This window comes from Scyliorhinus torazame, chromosome 11 (assembly GCF_047496885.1).
Source record: "Scyliorhinus torazame isolate Kashiwa2021f chromosome 11, sScyTor2.1, whole genome shotgun sequence".
NCBI classification, from domain to species: domain Eukaryota; kingdom Metazoa; phylum Chordata; class Chondrichthyes; order Carcharhiniformes; family Scyliorhinidae; genus Scyliorhinus; species Scyliorhinus torazame.
Window position 1 is genome coordinate 14,261,484 of NC_092717.1, and position 18,842 is coordinate 14,280,325.

Sequence of the window (18,842 nt, forward strand, 5' to 3'; positions counted from 1 at the left end):
ATAAAGTTTTAGTGTTGTTACCAGTGGTAGGTGAACCTTTAAAAGCTCGGTTTTGTGGACCTTGTCAAATTGAAAGGAAATTAAGTGAGGTGAATTACATGGTAAAAACACCAGATAGAAGTAAGACTCACCGAGTGTGAATATGCTTAAAAGATTATTTGAAAGGGAAGGAGAGAAAAAGGAGGAGGTATTAATGATTCTAACTCAAAGTGATAAACCAAATCCAGATGACTGTGAATTTGACATACCTCAAATTAAATTGGAAAATGAGGATGTTCTTAAAAATTGGGATAAATTGTTGAGTTACCTTCCAGAGGAAAAACGGACTGACCTGAAAAAGTTATTGATATCACATGGGCAAGTGTGTAGAGATAAATTGGGAAGTACTAAAATAGCTATGCATGATGTAGATGTGGGAAATGCTGTTCCAATCAAACAACATCCATACAGACTTAACCCTTTGAAATTGGCACAGGTTAACAAAGAGATTGAGAGTATGCTTAAAAATGGCATAATTGAAGTGGGTTGCAGCCAATGGAGCTCACCCATAATGATGATACCAAAACCAGACAGTACCCAACGGTTGTGTGTGGACTATAGAAAGGGTAATGCAGTTACAAGAATGGACTCTTATCCTATACCACGTTTGGAGGATTGCATTGAGAAAGTGGGACAATCAGCTTTTATTTCCAAGCTGGATTTACTTTTTAAATTTTAAAATTTATTTTAATTTATTGTTTTTTTATTATAAATTTAGAGTACCCAATTCATTTTTCCAATCAAGGGGCAATTTAGTGTGGCCAATCCACCTACCTTGCACAACTTTGGGTTGTGGGGGCGAAACCCACGCAAACACGGGGAGAATTTGCAAACTCCACACGGACAGTGACCCAGAGCCGGGATCGAAACTGGGACCTCGGCGGCGTGAGACTGCAGTGCTAACCATTGCACCACTGTGCTGCCTGTAAGCTGGATTTACTTAAAGGTTACTGGCAGGTACCTTTATCCGAAAGGGCGAAGGCTTTTGTGACTCCAGATAGTATATACCAATTCAAAGTTATGCCATTTGGCATGAAAAGCGCCCCAGCCACATTTCAACGGTTCACTAACAAAGTCGTTTCAGGAATACCCAATTGTGCGGTATACATCGACGATCTGGTAATTTTCAGCCAGACAGGGAAAGAACATTTGAAACATCTGATGGAGTCATTCGATCGACTTCAGGAGGCGGGTTTGGTGATAAACGTAGCCAAAAGTGAATTTGGAAAAGCCCAAGTCACTTTCCTTGGCCATACAATTGGACGGGGTCGAACGGTCCCACAGGATGTGAAAACAAAAGTTATTGGGGAGTTTCCGATACCCTAGACACAACGGGAAATAATGCGATTTCTTGGTATGAGTGGATTTTACCAGAAATCTGTACCGAATTTCCGCAGTGTGGTCGCTCCACTGACAGACTTGCTCAAGAAGCGTAACAAATTCCAGTGGACACCGGCATGTCAACAAGCATTTGATGGCCTGAAGGCTGTGTTAACCACTGCTCCTGTGTTAGCCATCCCAAATTACACAAAACCATTCAAAGTAGCGGTTGATGCGAGTGATGTGGGTGTAGGTGCGGTGCTTCTACAAGACGATGATGACGGGCTAGAGCGGCCGATTGATTATTTTTCAAAGAAATTAAATTCTCACCAGAAAAGGTATTCAACGATTGAGAAGGAGACGTTGAGTTTGGTGCTAGCTTTGCAACATTTTCACATTTATGTGACCAGCAATCCGTCTGACACCATTATATATACTGATCATAATCCGTTGATGTTTTTGGAGCGATTCCAGAAGAAAAATGCAAGACTGTTTCGCTGGAGTTTATTGATACAGCCATTTCATTTAAAAATAGTACATGTGGCAGGATGAGAAAACGTGATAGCCGATGCTTTGTCACGAATGTGATGAACAGAAGCAGTTTCAGTTGGAGGAAGGACAACGGAAGAAAAATGGGCTATATTATTATACCTGTTTGCATGTGGTTTTATTTGAAACGAAAAAGGATATTTACTGTGTGCATTTCTTAATGGATAGTGAAAAGGGTAAAATGAAACCATCTTGAAATTGATGGTCTATTTTATTTTCTTGGGTGGAGGTGTCATGAGAATGCCACTTTAAGAAATGTTTGGCTGCTCATGTTACTGCAGTGATGTCAGAGTGTGGGTGGAGCTGAGTTCTGGCTCTGCCTTTTAGTTTCACTTTGAGAAAAGCTTGGGGGTGTCTGTGTTTTGTTTTGTTTCGTTTTTCAGTGTTGGCGCTGAAGCCAGACAAAGCAGGTGTACTGCTGTTCTCTCTACCATGAAAAGACTATCCCTTGATCATTTGGTGAATTCAGAATTATAAATGTTCTCAGTAGTGAATATTAACCTGATGTGCTTCTGATAAAAGGTGTTTCTTTTGTCTTCTGGATGTTGTTTGGAAGGTTATTAAGGATTACTTAGTGTTGTATTCTTTGGGGGTTGTATTTGAATTGATGGTTGCTAAGATGTTCACTGTATGTTTTAAAAAGGTTAGCTTGAGTTCATAGAATAAACATTGTTTTGCTTTAAAAAATACTTTTCCATTTCTGCTGTACCACACCTGTAGAGTGGGCCGTGTGCTCCCCATACCACAATCTATTAAATGTTGTGGGTCAGGTGAACTCCATGATACACTTTGGGGTTCTCTAAACCCTGGCCCATAAGAGGGCTGAAAGGCAGACATGGTGCATACCCCCCATACCCAACCAGATCCAACAGGCTGCACGGTGGCCTTGGCCTGTACTGCTGTCCCTGTCCCCACATGTCCCCTCACTCTCCCCCTCGCCCACCCTACACCCACCCCTGGCCATTCCCCCTGGCACTCTTCCCTCTGCACCGCACCTCTGGCCCTGTCGGTGTCCGGCACTGCGGGGGGCAATGGACCCAGTACCCCTCCCTGCAGTAGGGGTACCGGTAGCTGGCTCTACCCATTCCAGAGGTAGGCTTTGGGTCTCCCATCCGGCACCACCCTGTAGGGGCTACTGGTGCCCTTGGGTGCGCCACATAATGGCCCGCTGGCCCATGGTGCCAGTTGTGGAGGGGGTGGAGTGCGTGAGTGGTGCGGTGGGGGCACCCATATGGCCGTTGCTATTCTGCACAACCACGTGCCATGGTGGGCGGCCAGTGGGGTGCGCAGCAAGGGGACTGCCTTACGATGGCGATTCTTGCCTGGACAGCCCAGTCCCGGAATGGTCTCCGGCAGCCCATGGTCACGCCTCTGGGAAGATGTCCTACCTTCTCTCTCTCCCTCAGCAGCCATGGCGCCTGTTTCCCGATTTTTAAAATCACCAATGAACCTTGCCGTCAGTAATACCTCCTGGCGAAGGCGGAGCATCGCGGCAGCCCTGGAGAATACCGGGTCAGGCCTGTTACTGATGTGCCAAAGGTGTTTCCTGTACGTGCAGAGTAGAAAGCATTGACGCCGCTGTCAAGGGACCTGGAGCATGGCATTCTCTCAGGCACCGAGTACCGGCCACCATTTTCGGCTCCCGCGCAATCTTCCACCCAATCGTGTTCTGTGATTCTGGCATCGCTGGATGGAGAATCCCACCCCTTGTTTTTGTAAGGCGTTCATTGAGGGATAGATATTGACCAGCACATGAGGGATAACCACTCTGCTGTTCTTTTACATAGTGCCATGGGCGATTTACATCCACCTGACCAGGCAGGTCGGGCCTTCGTTTTCAATGTTAATCCAAAAGGCGGCACCTCCCCCAAAGCGGTGCCCCCCTCGGTTCTGTCCCAGAGTGTTAGCAGCCAGGTTGCAGGCAGCAGTTGACTGTTACTGCCCCTGGGTTAACTCATCTACCGCGTGAGAAATACAGCTTTCACTGCTGACCCAAGTCAGGTCATGGTGGGAGAAGGTAGGTCACCATTTGACTCCCAGGTACGGCCGTGCCAGAGACTCCAGAAAGGCTGGCACTGTCTTCAGCTGGGCACAGCTGCCTTGCGGTCACGCTGGAGTGCCTTCTTTCATACAGCTGAGAGGAAGATGGTAAGATCGAGAGACGGACGGTGTGAAGAAAGCATCGCCATTAATCTGGCCTCTTCAGCGATTGTGATGCCTGTGAGGAATCTTTCAGGCTCAAGGCACCGAAAAAAAGGTTTATATTTAGATGCTGCCTTTTACAAAGACAGGTCACACCAAAACACGTTACAGCTAATCAAATGTCATTGTGAAGTGGCCACTGTCGCAATGTAGGACGCGTGGCAGGCAATCGCCGCACATCAAGGTACAGCAGACCGAGGGAAGCTCCTCCTGCTCCCCTTCACAATATTACCCTGACATTCTTTTACATGGGCGGCTGGGGCCTCAAATTAATGTGTCATCCAAACTTATCATCTGACAGGTTAGGTGGGTTTACGTGGATAGGGCGGTGGAGTGGGCCTGGGTGGGCTGCTCTTTCAGAGGGTCAGTGCAGACTCAATGGGACGAATGGCCTCCTTCTGCACCGTAGGAATTCGCTGGTTCTATGGATGGTTCGATAGTCATAATCTCATAGAGATGCCAGGTTGTGCTGAAGGCAGCTTCTGATGGGAAGTGGTACACCATCAGTGCTACGCCTGGCTAGAAGAACTCAGTTCACCTCTCTCTGCAGGTGTGAGGGTGGGGTCCTTGCGAGGGGATATAAAGCAATTCTCGGGTAGCCTGACTTGTCTGACACTACCTAGCCCATCTCTCCCTTCCCAGGTGACATTGAATTACGCAGCCTTTACAAGGCAGACACAGACCAACGGGTCTCAACCGATGTTCATACCTCACACACCTTACTTCGTCGCATCCTATCCCCACATCCTTCTCCCTCGGGTATGCATCTAGCTTCCCTTAACATGCATCTATTGTTCTCCTTTTTCTCTGTACGTGCCAACTTGGAGAACTCGCACTGGCAAAGTTACCAACTCTAGTCAAGGGATTTGGAAGCAAAACCAAGAAATAATTAATAATTGGCACAAATCCTCATGCGAAAGAACCCAAGTGCCAGGGTTAGAAAGAAAACACAGGAAAGACTTCGAACCAAAGCTCAGAAATTAGTTATAAAACAGTCGCCTTTGAATATAGCTGAAAAGAAGGACATGTTGCTGAATCATTTCACATTGCAGGAGAAATAGAAGCGTCCCAAATTTCGAACAATTGCAACCTTTGTCAGTGTTGAAATCTATGGGAACCTTTCAGTAGTTCTCCCTACCTGAAGTTCATCTGAGAAGGCCCTGCTGTTGTTTTCTGTCTTTAGTTATGGCTATTCCTGGGAAGACCATCATCTATTGCCCATCCCTAGATGCCTTGTGCAATGGAATTACTTATCAGTTAACCATGTTGGTGTGACACTGCAGTAGCATAAAGGCCAGAATGGGTGTGGAAGGCAGGTTCCCTTCCCCGAAACCATTGGCAAATTATTTGAGTTCTTGTGACAATCCACAAACCTCTTGGCCACTTTTACTGATACCAATTATACTTCCAGCTTTACTCAACCGAATTTAAAGTGAGATTCTTAAAACGTTAAGGCGAGATTCAAATTTATGCTCTTTTAGATTATTAGTCCCGGCCTCTGGATTGCAAGTCCAGCGACAGAACCGCTCCACTCCTGTACCCAGGCTTCCACCAATCCCACAGACCAGGAATTGGAACAGTGCTTTTCTCGGCAATAATAATAATAATCTTTATTAGTGCCACAAGTCGGCTTACATTAACACTGCAATGAAGTTACTGCGAAAATCCCCTACTCGCCACACTCCGGCTTCCCGTTCGGGTACACAGAGGGAGAATTCAGAATGTCCAATTCACCGAACAGCATGTCTTTCGGGACTTGTGGGAGGAAGCCGGAGCACCTGGAGGAAACCCATGCAGACACGGGGAGAATGTGCAGATCCGCACAGGCAGTGACCCAAGCCGGGAATTGAACCTGAGACCCTGGAGCCTTGCGAACCACTGTGATACCGAGCCGCCCAACTTCATGAAGCTTTTTCGCCGGCTTCAAAACCATGGCTCCCAGTCTCTGCAAAGGCACCTGATTGCATATTGGAGCAGGTGGTAATTTTGGCCGGAACTTTACCATGAGCATCAGGACCCCAATCGCCTGGTTAAATATGGGTCCTGAACCCTCTCTTGCCGGCAGCATTCCAGCTCCGGCATCTTACCCGCTGGTGGCCTCCTGACTGGCTGCCTGCGGGTCCAGCATCCAATTAAAGCTGGTGGGCGTGCCCCCCATGCTGCTGGGCCAATCAGAGGCCTGGCAGCCGTGCAAACTGAACAATGCCACCATGAGAGGTGACGTCGAGAAGCTTTGAGGTGAGCAAATTTAAAGTAAAAATTCAGGGGGTGCAGAGTTGGAGGGGAAATTCCCCCCCCCGCCCCCCCCCCCCCCAACCCCCACCCCCCCACCCCCAATCCCCCCTCCCCCATAGGGATCGTTGGGCGAGAATCTCTGCCCTGTAGCCCCTTCTTTTTGGGACATTGAGCCTCTGCCTCCCATTGCCCCCGATCTGCCGCTGGGTCGGTCATCCGTAGCAAAATGTTGGTGGCTCTGTAAGGTGGCCGTTTACAGGATCTTTCATAACCTCTTTCGGGAAGCCTGGGAATGTAGCCCTGTGTTGGGACAGTGACCAGGAGCCATATTGCCGTTTTAATGTCACTTCTCTACCCATCCCCCTCCCCATCGCCCCTCATGCCCCAGTTCTGTCAGCTGGCGTGGGTAAGATTGCATCCTTTGTTCCCGACTGCCCTACCTGTTTCCATTCAATTTTGGGCGCAGAGGACATTGCCTTCTTGAGGTGCGGGCTGAAAGCTGGCATGCAAACAGCAAACCTAATGAAGTAACCAAACATAAGTTTGATGAAAAGCGATAAATCCAATTTATTGTTCCTTTGCACTCCTATTAACTGGAACTTTAGATCTGATCGTGATCTTGATCTTCAGCCTTAATGTACCTGGGCAAATAAATTATGCATTTAATCAGGATTGAAATGATGACATTTATTATAAACAGCAGAAAACAGCAAAAATTAAACGTACGCTTTTGAACTCACGCCAAGAAGAAAGCTGACAACTGAAAAAAGCTCTTATAAACATGCCAAAGGTCGAGTAAAAGCAGCTAATATACTTCAGATGAAACTGTGTGTATGAGTGTGTGTGTATGGGGGCGTGAGGAGGAGTGGAGGGCAGGTGATGCAGGTTTGTTGTTGGTGTAGGTTTGTTGTTGGTGCAGGTTTATTGTTGGTGCAGGTTTATTGTTGGTGCAGGTTTGTTGTTGGTGCAGGTTTGTTGTTCGTGCAGGTTTGTTGTTGGTGCAGGTTTGTTGTTGGCGCAGGTTTGTTGTTGGTGCAGGTTTGTTGTTGGTGCAGATTTGTTGTTGGTGCAGGTTTATTGTTGGTGCAGGTTTGTTGTTGGTGCACGTTTGTTGTTGGCGCAGGTTTGTTGTTGGTGCAGGTTTATTATTGGTGCAGGTTTATTGTTGGTGCAGGTTTGTTGTTGGTGCAGGTTCGTTGTTGGTGCAGGTTTGTTGTTGGTGCAGGTTTGTTGATGGTGCAGGTTTATTATTGGTGCAGGTTTATTGTTGGTGCAGGTTTGTTGTTGGTGCAGGTTTGTTGTTGGTGCAGGTTTGTTGCTGGTGCAGGTTTATTGTTGGTGCAGGTTTGTTGTTGGTGCAGGTTTATTGTTGGTGCAGGTTTGTTGTTGGTGCAGGTTTGTTGTTGGTGTAGGTTTGTTGTTGGTGTAGGTTTGTTGTTGGTGTAGGTTTGTTGGTGCAGGTTTGTTGTTGGTGTAGGTTTGTTGTTGGTGTAGGTTTGTTGTTGGTGTAGGTTTGTTGGTGCAGGTTTGTTGTTGGTGCAGGTTTGTTGTTGGTGCAGGTTTGTTGTTCGTGCAGGTTTGTTGTTGGTGCAGGTTTGTTTGTGATGCAGGTTTGTTGTTCGTGCAGGTTTGTTGTTGGTGCAGGTTTGTTTGTGATGCAGGTTTGTTGTTGATGCAGGTTTGTTGTTGGTGCAGGTTTGTTGTTGGTGCAGGTTTGATGTTGGTGCAGGTTTGTTGTTGGTGCAGGTTTGTTTGTGATGCAGGTTTGTTGTTGGTGCAGGTTTGTTTGTGATGCAGGTTTGTTGTTGGTGCAGGTTTGTTTGTGATGCAGGTTTGTTGTTGATGCAGGTTTGTTGTTGGTGCAGGTTTGTTGTTGGTGCAGGTTTGTTGTTGGTGCAGGTTTGTTGTTGGTGCAGGTTTGTTTGTGATGCAGGTTTGTTGTTCGTGCAGGTTTGTTTGTGATGCAGGTTTGTTGTTCGTGCAGGTTTGTTGTTGGTGCAGGTTTGTTTGTGATGCAGGTTTGTTGTTCGTGCAGGTTTGTTGTTGGTGCAGGTTTGTTGTTGGTGCAGGTTTGTTGTTCGTGTAGGTTTGTTGTTGGTGCAGGTTTGTTGTTGGTGCAGGTTTGTTGTTGGTGCCGGTTTGTTGTTCGTGTAAGTTTGTTTGTGATGCAGGTTTGTTGTTCGTGCAGGTTTGTTGTTGGTGCAGGTTTGTTGTTGGTGCAGGTTTGTTGTTGATGCAGGTTTGTTGTTGGTGCAGGTTTATTGTTGATGCAGGTTTGTTGTTGGTGCAGGTTTGTTGTTGGTGCAGGTTTGTTGTCGGTGCAGGTTTGTTTGTGATGCAGGTTTGTTGTTCGTGCAGGTTTATTGTTGGTGCAGGTTTGTTGTTGGTGCAGGTTTGTTGTTGGTGCAGGTTTGTTGTTGGTGCAGGTTTGTTGTTGGTGCAGGTTTGTTTGTGATGCAGGTTTGTTGTTGGTGCAGGTTTGTTGTTGGTGCAGGTTTGTTGTTGGTGCAGGTTTGTTGTTGGTGCAGGTTTGTTGTTGGTGCAGGTTTGTTGTTGGTGCAGGTTTGTTGTTGGTGCAGGTTTGTTGTTGTTGTAGGTTTGTTGTTGGTGCAGGTTTGTTGTTGGTGCAGGTTTGTTGTTGGTGCAGGTTTGTTGTTGGTGCAGGTTTGTTGTTGGTGCAGGTTTGTTTGTGATGCAGGTTTGTTGTTGGTGCAGGTTTGTTTGTGATGCAGGTTTGTTGTTCGTGCAGGTTTATTGTTGGTGCAGGTTTGTTGTTGGTGCAGGTTTGTTGTTGGTGCAGGTTTGTTGTTGGTGCAGGTTTGTTGTTGGTGCAGGTTTGTTGTTGGTGCAGGTTTGTTTGTGATGCAGGTTTGTTGTTCGTGCAGGTTTATTGTTGGTGCAGGTTTGTTGTTGGTGCAGGTTTGTTGTTGGTGCAGGTTTGTTGTTGGTGCAGGTTTGTTGTTGGTGCAGGTTTGTTGTTGGTGCAGGTTTGTTTGTGATGCAGGTTTGTTGTTCGTGCAGGTTTATTGTTGGTGCAGGTTTGTTGTTGGTGCAGGTTTGATGTTGGTGCAGGTTTGTTGTTGGTGCAGGTTTGTTGTTCGTGCAGGTTTGTTGTTGGTGCAGGTTTGTTGTTGGTGCAGGTTTGTTGTTGGTGCAGGTTTGTTTGTGATGCAGGTTTGTTGTTGGTGCAGGTTTGTTTGTGATGCAGGTTTGTTGTTGGTGCAGGTTTGTTTGTGATGCAGGTTTGTTGTTCGTGCAGGTTTATTGTTGGTGCAGGTTTGTTGTTGGTGCAGGTTTGATGTTGGTGCAGGTTTGTTGTTGGTGCTGGTTTGTTGATGGGGCAGGTTTGTTGTTGGTGCAGGGTTGTTGTTGATGCAGGTTTGTTTGTGATGCAGGTTTGTTGTTGGTGCAGGTTTGTTGTTGGTGCAGGTTTGTTGTTGGTGCAGGGTTGTTTGTGATGCAGGTTTGTTTGTGATGCAGGTTTGTTGTTCGTGCAGGTTTGTTGTTGGTGCAGGTTTGTTGTTGGTGCAGTTTTGTTTGTGATGCAGGTTTGTTGTTGGTGCAGGTTTGTTGTTGGTGTAGGTTTGTTGTTGGTGCAGGTTTGTTGTTGGTACAGGTTTCTTGTTGGTGTAGGTTTGTTGTTGGTGTAGGTTTCTTGTTGGTGCCGGTTTGTTGTTGGTGTAGGTTTGTTGGTGCAGGTTTATTGTTGGTGCAGGTTTGTTGTTGGTGCAGGTTTGTTTGTGATGCAGGTTTGTTGTTCGTGCAGGTTTGTTGTTGGTGCAGGTTTGTTGTTGGTGCAGGTTTGTTTGTGATGCAGGTTTGTTGTTGGTGCAGGTTTGTTGTTGGTGTAGGTTTGTTGTTGGTGCAGGTTTGTTGTTGGTACAGGTTTCTTGTTGGTGTAGGTTTGTTGTTGGTGTAGGTTTCTTGTTGGTGCCGGTTTGTTGTTGGTATAGGTTTGTTGGTGCAGGTTTATTGTTGGTGCAGGTTTGTTGGTGCAGGTTTGTTGTTGGTGCAGGTTTGATGTTGGTGCAGGTTTGTTGTTGGTGTAGGTTTGTTGTTGGTGCAGGTTTGTTGTTGGCGCAGGATTGTTGTTGGTGTAGGTGTGTTGTTGGTGCAGGTTTGTTGTTGGTGCAGGTTTGTTGGTGCAGGTTTGCTGTTGGTGCAGGTTTGTTGTTGGTGCAGGTTTGTTGTTCGTGCAGGTTTATTGTTGGTGTAGGTTTGTTGTTGGTGCAGGTTTGTTGTTGGCGCAGGTTTGTTGTTGGTGTAGGTGTGTTGTTGGTGCAGGTTTGTTGTTGGTGCAGGTTTGTTGGTGCAGGTTTGCTGTTGGTGCAGGTTTGTTGTTGGTGCAGGTTTGTTGGTGTAGGATTGTTGTCGGTGCAGGTTTGTTGTTGGTGCAGGTTTGTTGTTGGCGCAGGTTTGTTGTTGATGCAGGTTTGTTGTTGGTGCAGGTTTGTTGTTGGTGCAGGTTTGTTGTTGATGCAGGTTTGTTGTTGGTGCAGGTTTGTTGTTGGTGCAGGTTTGTTGTTCGTGTAGGTTTGTTTGTGATGCAGGTTTGTTATTCCTGCAGGTTTATTGTTGGTGCAGGTTTGTTGTTCGTGCAGGTTTGTTGTTGGTGCAGGTTTGTTTGTGATGCAGGTTTGTTGTTCGTGCAGGTTTATTGTTGGTGGAGGTTTGTTGTTCGTGCAGGTTTGTTGTTGGTGCAGGTTTGTTGTTGATGCAGGTTTGTTGTTGGTGCAGGTTTGTTGTTGGTGCAGGTTTGTTTGTGATGCAGGTTTGTTGTTGGTGCAGGTTTGTTTGTGATGCAGGTTTGTTGTTGGTGCAGGTTTGTTTGTGATGCAGGTTTGTTGTTCGTGCAGGTTTATTGTTGGTGCAGGTTTGTTGTTGGTGCAGGTTTGATGTTGGTGCAGGTTTGTTGTTGGTGCTGGTTTGTTGTTGGTGCAGGTTTGTTGTTGGTGCAGGTTTGTTTGTGATGCAGGTTTGTTGTTCGTGCAGGTTTATTGTTGGTGCAGGTTTGTTGTTGGTGCAGGTTTGATGTTGGTGCAGGTTTGTTGTTGGTGCTGGTTTGTTGATGGCGCAGGTTTGTTGTTGGTGCAGGGTTGTTGTTGATGCAGGTTTGTTTGTGATGCAGGTTTGTTGTTGGTGCAGGTTTGTTGTTGGTGCTGGTTTGTTTGTGATGCAGGTTTGTTGTTGGTGCAGGTTTGTTGTTGGTGCAGGTTTGTTTATGATGCAGGTTTGTTGTTCGTGCAGGTTTGTTGTTGGTGCAGGTTTGTTGTTGGTGCAGGTTTGTTTGTGATGCAGGTTTGTTGTTGGTGCAGGTTTGTTGTTGGTGCAGGTTTGTTGTTGGTGCAGGTTTGTTTGTGATGTAGGTTTGTTGTTGGTGCAGGTTTGTTGTTGATGCAGGTTTGTTTGTGATGCAGGTTTGTTGTTGGTGCAGGTTTGTTGTTGGTGTAGGTTTGTTGTTGGTGCAGGTTTGTTGTTGGTGCAGGTTTCTTGTTGGTGTAGGTTTGTTGTTGGTGTAGGTTTCTTGTTGGTTCCGGTTTGTTGTTGGTGTAGGTTTGTTGGTGCAGGTTTATTGTTGGTGCAGGTTTGTTGGTGCAGGTTTGTTGTTGGTGCAGGTTTGATTTTGGTGCAGGTTTGTTGTTGGTGTAGGTTTGTTGTTGGTGCAGGTTTGTTGTTGGCGCAGGTTTGTTGTTGGTGTAGGTGTGTTGTTGGTGCAGGTTTGTTGTTGGTGCAGGTTTGTTGGTGCAGGTTTGCTGTTGGTGCAGGTTTGTTGTTGGTGCAGGTTTGTTGTTCGTGCAGGTTTATTGTTGGTGTAGGTTTGTTGTTGGTGCAGGTTTGTTGTTGGCGCAGGTTTGTTGTTGGTGTAGGTGTGTTGTTGGTGTAGGTGTGTTGTTGGTGTAGGTTTGCTGTTGGTGCAGGTTTGTTGTTGGTGCAGGTTTGTTGGTGTAGGATTGTTGTCGGTGCAGGTTTGTTGTTGGTGCAGGTTTGTTGTTGGCGCAGGTTTGTTGTTGATGCAGGTTTGTTGTTGGTGCAGGTTTGTTGTTGGTGCAGGTTTGTTGTTGATGCAGGTTTGTTGTTGGTGCAAGTTTGTTGTTGATGCAGGTTTGTTGTTGGTGCAGGTTTGTTTGTGATGCAAGTTTGTTGTTGGTGCAGGTTTGTTGTTTGTGTAGGTTTGTTGTTGGTGTAGGTTTATTGTTGGTGCAGGTTTGATGTTGGTGCAGGTTTGTTGTTGGTGCTGGTTTGTTGATGGCGCAGGTTTGTTGTTGGTGCAGGGTTGTTGTTGATGCAGGTTTGTTTGTGATGCAGGTTTGTTGTTGGTGCAGGTTTGTTTGTGATGCAGGTTTGTTGTTCGTGCAGGTTTGTTGTTGGTGCAGGTTTGTTGTTGGTGCAGGTTTGTTTGTGATGCAGGTTTGTTGTTCGTGCAGGTTTGTTGTTGGTGCAGGTTTGTTGTTGGTGCAGGTTTGTTTGTGATGCAGGTTTGTTGTTCGTGCAGGTTTGTTGTTGGTGCAGGTTTGTTGTTGGTGCAGGTTTGTTTGTGATGTAGGTTTGTTGTTGGTGCAGGTTTGTTGTTGGTGCAGGTTTGTTTGTGATGCAGGTTTGTTGTTGGTGCAGGTTTGTTGTTGGTGTAGGTTTGTTGTTGGTGCAGGTTTGTTGTTGGTGCAGGTTTGTTGTTGGTGTAGGTTTGTTGTTGGTGTAGGTTTCTTGTTGGTGCCGGTTTGTTGTTGGTGTAGGTTTGTTGGTGCAGGTTAATTGTTGGTGCAGGTTTGTTGGTGCAGGTTTGTTGTTGGTGTAGGTTTGTTGTTGGTGCAGGTTTCTTGTTGGTGCCGGTTTGTTGTTGGTGTAGGTTTGTTGGTGCAGGTTTATTGTTGGTGCAGGTTTGTTGGTGCAGGTTTGTTGTTGGTGCAGGTTTGATTTTGGTGCAGGTTTGTTGTTGGTGTAGGTTTGTTGTTGGTGCAGGTTTGTTGTTGGCGCAGGTTTGTTGTTGGTGTAGGTGTGTTGTTGGTGCAGGTTTGTTGTTGGTGCAGGTTTGTTGGTGCAGGTTTGCTGTTGGTGCAGGTTTGTTGTTGGTGCAGGTTTGTTGTTCGTGCAGGTTTATTGTTGGTGTAGGTTTGTTGTTGGTGCAGGTTTGTTGTTGGCGCAGGTTTGTTGTTGGTGTAGGTGTGTTGTTGGTGTAGGTGTGTTGTTGGTGTAGGTTTGCTGTTGGTGCAGGTTTGTTGTTGGTGCAGGTTTGTTGGTGTAGGATTGTTGTCGGTGCAGGTTTGTTGTTGGTGCAGGTTTGTTGTTGGCGCAGGTTTGTTGTTGATGCAGGTTTGTTGTTGGTGCAGGTTTGTTGTTGGTGCAGGTTTGTTGTTGATGCAGGTTTGTTGTTGGTGCAAGTTTGTTGTTGATGCAGGTTTGTTGTTGGTGCAGGTTTGTTTGTGATGCAAGTTTGTTGTTGGTGCAGGTTTGTTGTTTGTGTAGGTTTGTTGTTGGTGTAGGTTTATTGTTGGTGCAGGTTTGATGTTGGTGCAGGTTTGTTGTTGGTGCTGGTTTGTTGATGGCGCAGGTTTGTTGTTGGTGCAGGGTTGTTGTTGATGCAGGTTTGTTTGTGATGCAGGTTTGTTGTTGGTGCAGGTTTGTTTGTGATGCAGGTTTGTTGTTCGTGCAGGTTTGTTGTTGGTGCAGGTTTGTTGTTGGTGCAGGTTTGTTTGTGATGCAGGTTTGTTGTTCGTGCAGGTTTGTTGTTGGTGCAGGTTTGTTGTTGGTGCAGGTTTGTTTGTGATGCAGGTTTGTTGTTCGTGCAGGTTTGTTGTTGGTGCAGGTTTGTTGTTGGTGCAGGTTTGTTTGTGATGTAGGTTTGTTGTTGGTGCAGGTTTGTTGTTGGTGCAGGTTTGTTTGTGATGCAGGTTTGTTGTTGGTGCAGGTTTGTTGTTGGTGTAGGTTTGTTGTTGGTGCAGGTTTGTTGTTGGTGCAGGTTTGTTGTTGGTGTAGGTTTGTTGTTGGTGTAGGTTTCTTGTTGGTGCCGGTTTGTTGTTGGTGTAGGTTTGTTGGTGCAGGTTAATTGTTGGTGCAGGTTTGTTGGTGCAGGTTTGTTGTTGGTGCAGGTTTGATGTTGGTGCAGGTTTGTTGTTGGTGTAGGTTTGTTGTTGGTGCAGGTTTGTTGTTGGCGCAGGTTTGTTGTTGGTGTAGGTGTGTTGTTGGTGCAGGTTTGTTGTTGGTGCAGGTTTGTTGGTGCAGGTTTGCTGTTGGTGCAGGTTTGTTGTTGGTGCAGGTTTGTTGTTCGTGCAGGTTTATTGTTGGTGTAGGTTTGTTGTTGGTGCAGGTTTGTTGTTGGCGAAGGTTTGTTGTTGGTGTAGGTGTGTTGTTGGTGCAGGTTTGTTGTTGGTGCAGGTTTGTTGGTGCAGGTTTGCTGTTGGTGCAGGTTTGTTGTTGGTGCAGGTTTGTTGGTGTAGGATTGTTGTCGGTGCAGGTTTGTTGTTGGTGCAGGTTTGTTGTTGGCGCAGGTTTGTTGTTGATGCAGGTTTGTTGTTGGTGCAGGTTTGTTGTTGGTGCAGGTTTGTTGTTGATGCAGGTTTGTTGTTGGTGCAGGTTTGTTGTTGATGCAGGTTTGTTGTTGGTGCAGGTTTGTTTGTGATGCAGGTTTGTTGTTGGTGCAGGTTTGTTGTTGGCGTAGGTTTGTTGTTGGTGTAGGTTTATTGTTGGTGTAGGTTTGTAGTTGTTGCAGGTTTGTTGTTGGTGCAGGTTTGTTGTTGGTGCAGGTTTGTTTTTGGTGCAGCTTTGTTGTTGGTGCAGGTTTGTTTTTGGTGCAGGTTTGTTGTTGGTGCAGGTTTGTTGTTGGTGCAGGTTTATTGTTGATGCAGGTTTGTTGTTGGTGTTGGTTTGTTGTTGGTGCAGGTTTGATGTTGGTGCAGGTTTGTTGTTGGTGCTGGTTTGTTGATAGCACAGGTTTGTTGTTGATGCAGGTTTGTTGTTGGTGCAGGTTTGTTGTTGGTGCAGGTTTGTTGTTGGTGCTGGTTTGTTTGTGATGCAGGTTTGTTGTTCGTGCAGGTTTGTTGTTGGTGCAGGTTTGTTGTTGGTGCAGGTTTGTTGTTGGTGCAGGTTTGTTTGTGATGCAGGTTTGTTGTTCGTGCAGGTTTGTTGTTGGTGCAGGTTTGTTGTTGGTGCAGGTTTGTTGTTGGTGCAGGTTTGTTGTTGATGCAGGTTTGTTTGTGATGCAGGTTTGTTGTTGGTGCAGGTTTGTTGTTGGTGCAGGTTTGTTGTTGTTGCAGGTTTGTTGTTGGTGCAGGTTTGTTTGTGATGCAGGTTTGTTGTTGGTGCAGGTTTGTTTGTGATGCAGGTTTGTTGTTGGTGCAGGTTTGTTTGTGAAGCAGGTTTGTTGTTCGTGCAGGTTTGTTGTTGGTGCAGGTTTGTTGTTGATGCAGGTTTGTTTGTGATGCAGGTTTGTTGTTGTTGCAGGTTTATTGTTGGTGTAGGTTTGTTGTTGATGCAGGTTTGTTTGTGATGCATGTTTGTTGTTCGTGCAGGTTTGTTTGTGATGCAGGTTTGTTGTTGGTGTAGGTTTGTTGTTGGTGCAGGTTTGTTGTTGGTGCAGGTTTGTTGTTCGTGCAGGTTTGTTTGTGATGCAGGATTGTTGTTGGTGTAGGTTTGTTGTTGGTGCAGGTTTGATGTTGGTGCAGGTTTGTTGTTGGTGCAGGTTTGTTTGTGATGCAGGTTTGTTGTTGGTTTAGGTTTGTTGTTGGTGCAGGTTTGTTGATGGCGCAGGTTTGTTGTTGATGCAGGTTTGTTTGTGATGTAGGTTTGTTGTTGGTGCAGGTTTGTTGTTGGTGCAGGTTTCTTGTTGGTGTAGGTTTGTTGTTGGTGTAGGTTTCTTGTTGGTGCCGGTTTGTTGTTGGTGTAGGTTTGTTGGTGCAGGTTTATTGTTGGTGCAGGTTTGTTGGTGCAGGTTTTTTGTTGGTGCAGGTTTGTTGGTGTAGGTTTGTTGTTGGTGCAGGATTGTTGTTGGTGTAGGTTTGATGTTGTTGCAGGTTTGTTGTTGGTGTAGGTTTGTTGTTGGTGCAGGTTTGTTGTTGGCGCAGGTTTGTTGTTGGTGTAGGTGTGTTGTTGGTGCAGGTTTGTTGTTGGTGCAGGTTTGTTGGTGCAGGTTTGCTGTTGGTGCAGGTTTGTTGTTGGTGCAGGTTTGTTGGTGTAGGTTTGTTGTCGGTGCAGGTTTGTTGTTGGTGCAGGTTTGTTGTTTACGCAGGTTTGTTGTTGATGCAGGTTTGTTGTTGGTGCAGGTTTGTTGTTGGTGCAGGTTTGTTGTTGGTGTTGGTTTGTTGTTGGTGCAGGTTTGATGTTGGTGCAGGTTTGTTGTTGGTGCTGGTTTGTTGATGGCGCAGGTTTGTTGTTGATGCAGGTTTGTTGTTGGTGCAGGTTTGTTGTTGGTGCAGGTTTGTTGTTGGTGCTGGTTTGTTTGTGATGCAGGTTTGTTGTTCGTGCAGGTTTGTTGTTGGTGCAGGTTTGTTGTTGGTGCAGGTTTGTTTGTGATGCAGGTTTGTTGTTCGTGCAGGTTTGTTGTTGGTGCAGGTTTGTTGTTGGTGCAGGTTTGTTTGTGATGCAGGTTTGTTGTTCGTGCAGGTTTGTTGTTTGTGCTGGTTTGTTGTTGGTGCAGGTTTGTTGTTGGTGCAGGTTTGTTTGTGATGCAGGTTTGTTGTTCGTGCAGGTTTATTGTTGGTGCAGGTTTGTTGTTGGTGCAGGTTTGTTGTTGGTGCAGGTTTGTTGTTGATGCAGGTTTGTTTGTGATGCAGGTTTGTTGTTGGTGCAGGTTTGTTGTTGGTGCAGGTTTGTTGTTGTTGCAGGTTTGTTGTTGGTGCAGGTTTGTTTGTGATGCAGGTTTGTTGTTGGTGCAGGTTTGTTTGTGATGCAGGTTTGTTGTTGGTGCAGGTTTGTTGTTGATGCAGGTTTGTTGTTGGTGCAGGTTTGTTGTTGGTGCAGGTTTGTTGTTGATGCAGGTATGTTTGTGATGCAGGTTTGTTGTTGATGCTGGTTTGTTTGTGAAGCAGGTTTGTTGTTCGTGCAGGTTTGTTGTTGGTGCAGGTTTGTTGTTGATGCAGGATTGTTTGTGATGCAGGTTTGTTGTTGTTGCAGGTTTATTGTTGGTGTAGGTTTGTTGTTGATGCAGGTTTGTTTGTGATGCATGTTTGTTGTTCGTGCAGGTTTGTTTGTGATGCAGGTTTGTTGTTGGTGCAGGTTTGATGTTGGTGCAGGTTTGTTGTTCGTGCAGGTTTGTTTGTGATGCAGGATTGTTGTTGGTGTAGGTTTGTTGTTGGTGCAGGTTTGATGTTGGTGCAGGATTGTTGTTGATGCAGGTTTGTTTGTGATGCAGGTTTGTTGTTGGTGCAGGTTTGTGGTTGGTGCAGGTTTGATGTTGGTGCAGGTTTGTTGTTGGTTTAGGTTTGTTGTTGGTGCAGGTTTGTTGATGGCGCAGGTTTGTTGTTGATGCAGGTTTGTTTGTGATGTAGGTTTGTTGTTGGTGCAGGTTTGTTGTTGGTGCAGGTTTCTTGTTGGTGTAGGTTTGTTGTTGGTGTAGGTTTCTTGTTGGTGCCGGTTTGTTGTTGGTGTAGGTTTGTTGGTGCAGGTTTATTGTTGGTGCAGGTTTGTTGGTGCAGGTTTTTTGTTGGTGCAGGTTTGTTGGTGTAGGTTTGTTGTTGGTGCAGGTTTGTTGTTGGTGTAGGTTTGATGTTGTTGCAGGTTTGTTGTTGGTGTAGGTTTGTTGTTGGTGCAGGTTTGTTGTTGGCGCAGGTTTGTTGTTGGTGTAGGTGTGTTGTTGGTGCAGGTTTGTTGTTGGTGCAGGTTTGTTGGTGCAGGTTTGCTGTTGGTGCAGGTTTGTTGTTGGTGCAGGTTTGTTGGTGTAGGTTTGTTGTCGGTGCAGGTTTGTTGTTGGTGCAGGTTTGTTGTTGGCGCAGGTTTGTTGTTGATGCAGGTTTGTTGTTGGTGCAGGTTTGTTGTTGGTGCAGGTTTGTTGTTGATGCAGGTTTGTTGTTGTTGCAGGTTTGTTGTTGATGCAGGTTTGTTGTTGATGCAGGTTTGTTTGTGATGCAAGTTTGTTGTTGGTGCAGGTTTGTTGTTTGTGTAGGTTTGTTGTTGGTGTAGGTTTATTGTTGGTGCAGGTTTGTTGTTGGTGCAGGTTTGTTTGTGATGCAGGTTTGTTGTTGGTGCAGGTTTGTTGTTGGTGTAGGTTTGTTGTTGGTGTAGGTTTATTGTTGGTGTAGGTTTGTTGTTGGTGCAGGTTTGTTGTTGGCGCAGGTTTGTTGTTGGTGTAGGTGTGTTGTTGGTGCAGGTTTGTTGTTGGCGCAGGTTTCTTGTTGGTGTAGGTGTGTTGTTGGTGCAGGTTTGTTGTTGGTGCAGGTTTGTTGGTGCAGGTTTGTAGTTGTTGCAGGTTTGTTGTTGGTGCAGGTTTGTTGTTGGTGCAGGTTTGTTTTTGGTGCAGGTTTGTTGTTGGTGCAGGTTTGTTTTTGGTGCTGGTTTGTTGTTGGTGTAGG